Here is a 10,219-nt window from a genome sequence, read left to right on the forward strand (position 1 = left end):
CGCCAAGTTGGCGAACTCGTTGCCAAGAAAACCGACGAAACGTTTTGTCTTTTCCCCGAGCTTCAGCGGGTGCAAAGTGGAAAACACAGACGGGGACGGACGGCAGGGGTCGCGAAAAAATAATTTAGTGGGATCCTCTTCGCCCGGCGACAACGAGAGATCGGCAACGTAAAAAAGTGGGTGTTCAGGTGGAACCGGCGAAAACTGCTTACCTTCTGCATTAAGAGCGAATATTCGTTCTTAAATTCAGCGAGTGTGTAATGTTTCTCTTTAATATTCGTCGCTTAGAAAGGAACACTTCTTTACATATTTTTTTATCATTAAAAGCAACGGGGATGTTTTAGATTCCGATCTTTAGGCGATGGGAAAAATTTGCATTTAAATAAAATTTCGATTGGCGAACAAAAGTTAAAAAAAAATATTCGTCGTGTGTCGAATAAAGTTGACCCGGGTTAAAAATTTATTCGACGCTCGGGTTGAAACGTCTGACGAATAAAAAATTAACTTTATACGTCAAATAATCTAAACTTAAAGTAACTTTTATTTGACCCGTTATTTAAGTAATTTTATATTTAGTTAATGCCGAACTCTGCCCGAGACTGCGTGAAGAGTTCGCGAAGCTTGAGTGGGAGGAAAGCTTTTACTAACTATCTTTTGCTCAGCGAAGGTTTCGGGCTGAAACAGGGGAGTTCGCTGGTTGGCAAGGATTAGAGCGTGAAAACCAGGAGAATTTGGTGACTCGGTATAGGTAGAGTCGTCTGGATCTACGAGGTACCTTGGTTTAGAGTTTTGGCCACGTTTACAATTTAATTCCATGCACGTGTGGAGGCCGAGCTGAAGTTATAGGCGTAAACTAGCATAAAATGAACTATTTGATAGACATACATATATTTATCGTGCTATCTTTTGAAATTATAACGGTAGGTACTTTTACGTTTATTTTTGCTACCATTTTTCCTTTTTGTTTTCTGCATTCCTTTAGCATGAGCACATACCACGAATGTATATCATATCACATTTTGCGTGGGGTAGAACGGGGCTAAAAGTCCGGTGGGTAAAAAGTCCCGAATTCAAAATCTCTATTCCTAAGCAATGCATTGAGTTTCACAGTAAGGTAAGGGCAGGTAATATGGAACTTCGTAAAATTTCGATAACGAAATAACGAACTCTTCAAAACCATAGTGGAACCAATGGGGGAAAAAGTCCCTCAGACTGAAAACATATATTTTATTATTTGTTTTCGTAATAAGATGGCCAAAGTATAAAGAAATGATGCCAAAGTCTTTAAATAGTGTTTTTGTTTTAGTTGAGCGGTTTTTTTATAGTTTTTAGTTCAAAGTGAACCTTTGACTTATATATTTATTTTATATTAAAGAAGTCGTGCTTTTCTTTCAATATTATATCTATAGGTACCAAAAAGAATTGGTTTAATAAATATTTGTTGATTTGAGAAGAGATTTTTACAGATTCAGTTTAATATTACACGAAAAGACATTAGGGACTTTTTGCCCCGCGCGTGGGGCAAGAAGTTCTTTTTGAATTGACAAACATTTTGTGGTATAACTCAACAGAAAATAATATCAACAAACGAACTTAGATAGTAATAGTTTATACAAAATAACACCGGATATTTCTAGATTGTTATTACTAAATTTTACATAGGTTTATATGAAAAACGGGACTTTTAGCCCCACCCTACCCAATACAGGGTGGGTCACCTAACATTTAAATGTAAAATATCTCCGTTGTCTTTTATGATATGAGAAAATGTCTGAGGAAAAAATGTTTGCTTCAGATGGACAATATTATGGCGATGGAAAAGATTTTTGTCTCGAGGTAATATTTTCTTTCGTTCTGCCATGAAATTGGAGGTTGCCAGTTCATCGTCGCACCTTAACGAAACTTTCGCACGCGACACTGCGCAGTGACGATGCTAATCGGCGATTCGTGGCTCGTGCAGATCCGAAAGGAGGTAAGCAAGCGTGTGAGTCGCGAGTTTCGGCTGGAGCGATGGATAGGGTAGAAGCACGGGCGCGGTGAGCAGAGAGAGCAATCGGACCGGTACAGAGGAAGGTACATACGAAGGAACGAAATAGATAGCGTCCCAGGGGGAGAGAGAAATCCAGTTCCTGGCAAACTGGCTTGCTAGTAGTCCGAAGATAGTTTCGGATTCAGATTCCCAGGAGTTAGGCTAAACCGCCATCCCGACCGAAACGTTCCCTCTGTTCTCCGCGGAGACGGCTCTATGCCGACTTTGAAACGAGATCTTCTAAATGCTGAACGTCTGCGTTGGCTTTTCCGCGGAAGCAATCAGAGGAGCAGCGTCGAATTTCTTGCACGGGGGCATATCTCGTTTAGTGTGGCAGCATGTCCGACATTTTGGTCCCCGTGATCCGTGGGTGGCTGGGTGATTAAGGTATGAACTTACTGTGCTCGTTGCGCACAGCTTTGGAAGATCGTATTCTTTCCTTTTCTTCCTTTCCGGACGATAGTTAAGTAGGGCATGGTTTATTAATCGCTCCTTGGGGTAGTTAGGTGTTTCATAAGTTTACAATGGCCATTTTCTGATATGTATCCACGATATTATGTGGTTGTGCGCAGAAGCTTGCTGAGATGGGTTTGGGAAGGGCACTAAGTATATTTGACAGCTGGGAGCTTTTGAATTTATGGTATTTTTTAATTGAAAAGGGTGGGGTGGCTTAAGAATAATTGAGAATAGATTTAAGGGAATTAAGGGGCGATGCACATGTAAAATAGTGTCAGGTATAAATGGGCTCAACATCTTTGATTTCTTGGCTTCGAGATTACTTTCAATGGATATTTAATTATTCTGATGCTTTTTGAAGACGATAGTGGCGTGTAAAGGGGTTCGTTAGGTTTTGTGTTGGTGAATGCAATTTGTTACATAGGTACTGAGAAAGTGAATGGTATATGTTGCAATGAATGCAAGGGGGAGGCTCGAAATTGCTCTGAAAGGCAAAGTTACTACGGTGAGATTCGACTTAAAATATTCTACTGCAGTGGAAAGCCTCGTTCATGTCTCTGATATATTAGCCAGTGTTGAGCTGGCCTCGTGAATTAAATAGTCGGGATTCGCGATAATGTGGGATTGCCGAAGTTGTGCGTGGTCGCCATTGGACCAGCAATCTTATTTGGCAGCTGATCACTTTGCCATACTGAAATCTGAATGTAGAAGCGCAGCGTTTTCAGCTTTCCTTAGCGAAATAAAGGGGTGGCATTGGCTGGATTGCTTGAAGTGTTACTATTTGCTTCTCTTTAGGGAACTATTAAGGATAATCAAGGGGAGGAGATATTAAAAGATTTGTCGATAGGTATTATGGTTCCTAATTACCACGAAATTTGAATATTAATGTAGATATTATCTATACATATAAAATTCAAATCATATACAATATTGCAAAGTTTTTATCACAATTGATATACATTTATTAAAAAATTCAAAAATATGTTCGGTTTTCTGTTTATAATTAAAAGTCGAAAGGGTGTATGATTTTGAGATATCAAAGAATATGCAACAGAATTTTGTGTCCACGTATGGTGACTAATTATTCCTGTTCTTCGTTAATTATATATATGAAACTTTCAAAATGTTTAAATTCCCAAGACGTCGAAGTTTGTAAAATATGTGTACGAATCAACAATAATGGAAGCATTTTTATTTAGCAAAATATAAAATTATGCGCAATACCAAACTTCCGGATGATAGTATAATCTTCGTCTAACTTATTTTGTGCAACTTATTCATTAATATTTTTACAAGCTTCTTATACTAAAAATCTAAGAAACACCATTATTCAATTGCCAGGTAGGTCATATAAAAGATTTTAGGATACTAAGTATAAGCGAGCAGATTTTGAAAAAAAAATTATGTGGACGCAGTATTAACTTCGATTTTGAATTACTTTTAGAGTCCTCGGAGCATCCTGATAGTAGCATTCCCTGAAAATTCGTTTCTCCACGTCTTACAAGTTTCTAAAGCAATTTGTTCTCGCAAGTTTAAAGTTGAATACGAAGTTCAGAGAATTATATTCACAAGGGGAAGCTACGATAGGGACAAAGGTTTTTCGAACGAACTGGGGATCAAACTGCAGGGGGCGATAAATATAAAAAGGATTCAGAGATATTAGCTGCTAACACTTACCATCCTCTACAATAAAATACGTTTAAACGCAAAAATTTAGAAATCATCGATGTCCCCTTTTCAAGTTCCAAAACATGGTAAAATTAGCTATACCATTAATAAATTTCATTTCAAGTATATAAAGAAATAAATTTACGAAATATTTACCACTATGTAATAAGTTTAAACAATGAAACTAAATGCAAAATAAATTTCCACTTTCAAAATTAGCAAACCTCTTTCAAATTATCATAGCGAAACCAAATAAAACAATATCTCCACAGAAATCCCATAAAATTCCTCGGAAATCCAGAATTCTGCCATTCTCGGATCCCTCGTTCTCGAAATCGCTCGGAAGATAATTAAAAAAAAAGAGAGAGACTGTCAGGAGGAAGTCGTATTTGAAGAATCGTCAAGTCGTTCCCCGCGAGGCCGATCCTTGGCCCTTTGAAGATCAATTAAAATTCTCCATTAACGAGCTGAAAGGCAAAAGGCACGATGTAATCTGTCGTAAGTAAGCGGGGCATAACTGGAAAGTGACAATCGCCGCCGCGGCAGGGACGAGGAGAATAGGAGAGAACGATTTCGACAAACAGGAGTTCGATTAAACGAACGGCAAAGGAATGGGACGGGAAAAACCAATCTACAAAGCGTTTCGTTCCAGCTTCCTGAAGCGTTTTCTGCTGGAGATCAAAGGGTCCAGTTACGGTACCGGCGCAAGTATCAATTGGTTCCGGTAGAACGGCGACACTTTTGGTCGTTATATCCACGGCCATTATGTGTAGAGACGTATCATTGAGAAACGCGAAACGACCTATTAACGATTGACGCCCGAGTCTTCAACGTCTGCACGTTTAACGGATAAATAATCTCTTAACTATCGGCCCTTCTGCGGCGTTCAATCGACGCACAGTGGTTCCAAATCGTCGAAAGGCGGCAAACCTCTCAAAACGTACTGTACTTCAGTCAGAAATCGGTGCTCGGGGGTTTTCGAGGTCGCTGATTACGAATTTGAAATTCACAATTTTTAAAACAAAATAGCGAATCCAATATGGCGGACCCGTGTATCCGAAACATATCAAATTTGGTCTAAACTTGGTATCCTACAGTTTTCGAGGTCGCTGATTACGAATCTGAAGTCAAAATTGCAACAAAAAAAAACAGATGGTGGATCTAATATCCCTGGTATGAACGTTGTTTTTAAGTTAATTTTTGTGAAAATTGATTATTTTCCGATTCTTGACTAAAACGATATAATTAGAATGTCGAATTTAATGTGAACGTTAATTTCAAAACTTTTTTAAAAATTATTTTGACAATTTTATTTTTTCCGATTCTAGTGGAAAAAAACTCAGCATTTCTGCGTTGAGTAGGTCACATAGTTCAAGTATATTGCCGAAAATGATAAAAGAAAACTATGAATTATAAATGTTGTTTGAAATAACGAATGCTGTTTTATTCATACACTAAATACACTTGGCACTTTAAATTTAAATATCTTAAAAAACCGCAAATTTCCGCGAATTTTCTCAATTGGATATCACACTTGACATGTTACTTTATATCAAGAAAATTGTTACAGCGTGACACTCGGTGACACTCATCTTTGCTTTCCTTCCACTTCATTAAAACATGACTTGGATTTATGACACATTGAGAAGAGAATTACAAGGGTAAATTCAAAGATATTTTACTTTGTCTCTGTGTAAAATTTATCTTTATAACACCTACTCTAATGGTAAACTGTTTCACACATGGATCTTTTCAGATAAACTTTCTCTGACACATTAAACATGCTCCCATTTCCAAGACATTAAGGAGCATGAAATTTCGTCAACTTTGACGGCCTATATCGCAATAACCAATGAATATATTTTAGAAATTCAAGCGGCATTTGATGCACTGCTGCATATACAACAAATCTGCTATAATAGCATAAAGCTGCTACATACTTCGAAAATTGATTTTTGGCCAGCTTTGGCAATTTGCGACCACTGTGCGACGTCCGCTATTCAATCTACGTAACTCCCATGCGAAAGCGTTCACGCGTCATACCGCACACATTCGTATTTTTCCCCCGAGTAAAAAATATTCAATTAATATCAGCCGGTTATACATTACACTAAATTTTTATTTATATTTATTGCGGGACAGTGCACAGCGTGATATTGAGAAATCTGGTAGAATCGTGAAAGCGAAATAATTGAGTAGTTTATATTAAAATACTTTGCATCGTGAAAATTTAAAGCAATCGAGTTGCTTGAATTTCATTTAAAAATATACAGTTGCACTGTATAATGCAAGTGCTTTTTTTAGTTTACCAGAATAAAGTGACGCCACAGAGAATTAAATCTCATTGGACCATTCAGTCTTCTTGTGCGCCACCTTTTTTTTTTAGCTTTATTCGAAGAGGATATACAACTCGTTTTTATTGTGTGATTTATCCTGCGTAGTGAGTACTTCACCCTGCCAGTCGAGGGTGAAGAGATTATTACGTAGAGCAGAGAGGATTCTGTGAGTAAAGTCGCCACGCACTCGTCGCACGTGATGTGCACCATTTAAGGGGTGGATTCCGTAAGATTGAATTGTTGTTCGTGACCCTGGGAATGATTTAACGAAAGCAGAGCCACCGATAGGAGGCTTTTCCCGGTGCCGGCAGGCTGGATATCAAAAAACTTTCAAGATAATATCTTTATCTCGGAGGACGTATCCGGCCGGCCCTTTAAAAAAGTTCACAAGTTGAAATTAGTCGGAGCTTTATGGCTGAGCATCTCTTGCGCCACAAGGACACTGATATTCTGTACGAGCTGCGAATTTCAGCAACATGTTTTCACACAATAATTCCTTACGAGGGGTCTTCAGATTCGTTTAAGGTGAATGTCCCAATTTCTGCTCATGTCCCCATTTCTGATCATTTCGTATTTTTCTTATTATTATATGCGTTACGTCTGTACGATAGTTGCAACAAAATAATTCCAAATTATTTAAACATTTACGCGAGTGTTGCACGAGCTTGACATCGCTATTTTTTATGAGCAGAAATACGGACATTTAGAGCATTATATATTTAATTACAAATTACTGATGGTTGAACATCTTGAAATATCATTCTTAAATAGTTTTTTAATTGGTTGATTTCTTATTAAAGAATTAATCAATTATTCTGCAAATTTTGATCGCAAACAAATTTTTTACACCTTCCTTATGACAAGTTACCTGTTAAATGAGCAGAAATTGGGACATTCGCCTTCTGTCAATTTTGATTAGATCTTCGTGTTTCATTCACCAACACTTTCAACAAATTTCTTTTTACTTTTAGGAATATTATTCTTGATGAAAATTTGTTCTTATATTTTCATTGTATAAATTGTCGAAATGTAATAATTCAATTTATGATCGAACTGTTACTATTTATTATGTTAAAAATTTAAGTTTCAACGCCAGTAAAAGTATCACAGACTGTCTGGTTTATTGCGGTGATTCGAGATTTACATATCTTTATAAGCTAGAGGGTTCCAAGAATTTTATTATACCCTTGCAGGATAAGGGGTGAATTTTCATTATATCACTTGCAATATCTTCAACCTCTGATATACACTATTTTGTACTTCTTCGATACAGGCAATGAAATAGGTACAAGTATTTTTCCGAAAATTTAAATCACATTTTTCATTACATTAATTCGTGTACTCATAATGGCGATCAAAAATGTTGCTACAAACATTTTTTCGAAAATCTTTTAGCATCGTTTTAGACACCTCAAACCTTTCATTCAACAATTCCAGTCGTCCAAAATGTATTCTCTTTCCCTGGTTCTAAACCATGTAATATATTTACTTATCGTATCACGATTGCTCTATCGCTATACAGAAGGCTAATCGCGTCAGTCTTTCGCAATCATTTACCCGTTAACGACGTTTGAATGACGTATGCCCGCTAGTAAATGATATTTTACCGGCGATGGCGATAACATCGACGCTCCAGCGACGTGGATTCGGCCAAACGCCGTTCAAATTCAATCAGCGAAATTATCGTGACGAAACATCGAGTCGGATGCACGTGTGTGCATAAATGCGTTTTCGACAATGTTTACATCAGCGGTTTCACGTCAGCGGCCGCCTGATAATGTCACAATCACGTCGCAATTCGCGCGTAATCGACGATTACAGGCTTACTGTTCTATTTTATTGCGAATCAAAAGTCGCAGTTCTCTAATGATTGGCGAAAATCGAGCAATTTCGGGCGCCCATGCGGACGCTTCGACCCTTGCCACTGTGACAGGCTTAAATTGCGAAAATTAATTCGCTCATTAAACTGTAAGGTCGTCCTAATCACCTGTTAATTATTTATTCTATTCTCCCTAATTTTCAACGATCTTTTTTTAAATGACGATTACGACATTCTCGAGAATTTCTCGAGAAATTTTATAATTTCTTATTTCTTATTTCTCCAGAAATACTATAATTTCTCGAGAAACTTAAGTCTAGGAAAAATATTATACATCTCATTTATTTTCGTAAATGAATGTATTACTAGTTAATCGCGAACGTATAAACGCATCTACAATTTATAATACATCTTATTAATAACATTAGATCCTATATTAATTCCAATAGAAAATAACAGTACAGAAGATTCGACAATATTAACTGCTGAAGGTGCTCTTAAATTCTTATTTAAAAATTTAGAAAAGTTGTATACTGAATTAAGTATCTAATGAGTTTCTTGCGGTTATTAAAGAAGAAATATTGAAAACAAGAGATAAGACTATTGTAAATAAATAAATAAATAAATTTACCAATTATATTTAATATCTATTTTCTCATTTACACAAGTTTTGTATAAATTAGACAGGAATAATCAGTTAAAGTTTTCTTGTGTTTTTGATAGATATTATCAACATTATTCCAAAAATATAATTTTTGCAATATTTTTTCAATTTCTCGAGAATTCTCAAGAAATATGATCTCATTTCTGATTTCTCGAGAAACAAAAAATATCGAGAAATCAGGAACACTAGTTACACGTTCTCCAGACACTCTTTTTAAAATTCACAAAACAGATGTTACGCAAGACGCTTGTCTTTTTCATCCCTTTTTATAAGCACCATTCCATAAGTTCACGTGCACTAATAGCACATACCACTGGATTTTCTGCCACTAAATATTAATTTTATAATCCCCAGTTATTACAATGTTGCAACGCGGAGATTCCAGCCAAACGCGAATTACATTCCATATATCGCGCAAGAATGTTAACGATAATTGAAAATGTATAATATAAAATCCACGTCGGAGAGCGTGTGTTGAATTCAGTTCATAATTCCTCGCCCCCCTTTAAATGTATCGAAACCTTTTATTTATCGACCGAGAGCACGATCCCCTTTTCTAATTAAATTCGCAGATGTTCCGGCGCCGAGCCGGCCGTCGCGAATATCTCCAGGGAATTACGTTTTCATACGGATCAGCGCGTAATTGAAAGCGTGTATATACAGATAATCAGATGCAATTATCCAAAGATTTGCGCGGAATCCATTAACCGCCGTTTACATTTCACTTAAGCAAAGTATTTCACGAATCGCTCTATGGGATCAAGTGTTCCCGCGGAACTGGGCCACGTCTCGTAAAGGGGAAGCCCCGGCTCGCTCGCCATCCTTCGTTTCATTTTTCCTCTCACACTGCCGCCCCTTCCTTTGGGATGGTCCCTATAAAAGGGAAGCTGAAGGGGATGACCCATTCCACGTCAAATCAGGCTTCGATAGGATTCCATTGCATAGGTAGTAAATTCTTATCAAACGCGTAGCACGTAACCGGAAGACTGAAGAAAATAATTCACTTAACGCTTTGGCACTTCTACCTTTAACATGGGTTTCGAAATAGCTTGTTGGGTTGGGGATACCAAGCTTCCGAAAAATAAGGAAACTTCGAGATGGTGGAGGGATGCCACACAATTTATTTCGTCCTTTTCGATCTTGACCTATTGTGAGATCGTGCTTTCTGTTTGTCGCCGCTAATCTGTTCGATTAAAAGTAGGTTAAATAAACATATATGTTATTTATTTAATACGAATAAATATTAG

This window comes from Andrena cerasifolii, chromosome 1, assembly GCF_050908995.1.
Source record: "Andrena cerasifolii isolate SP2316 chromosome 1, iyAndCera1_principal, whole genome shotgun sequence".
In the NCBI taxonomy this organism is placed as follows: Eukaryota; Metazoa; Arthropoda; class Insecta; order Hymenoptera; family Andrenidae; genus Andrena; species Andrena cerasifolii.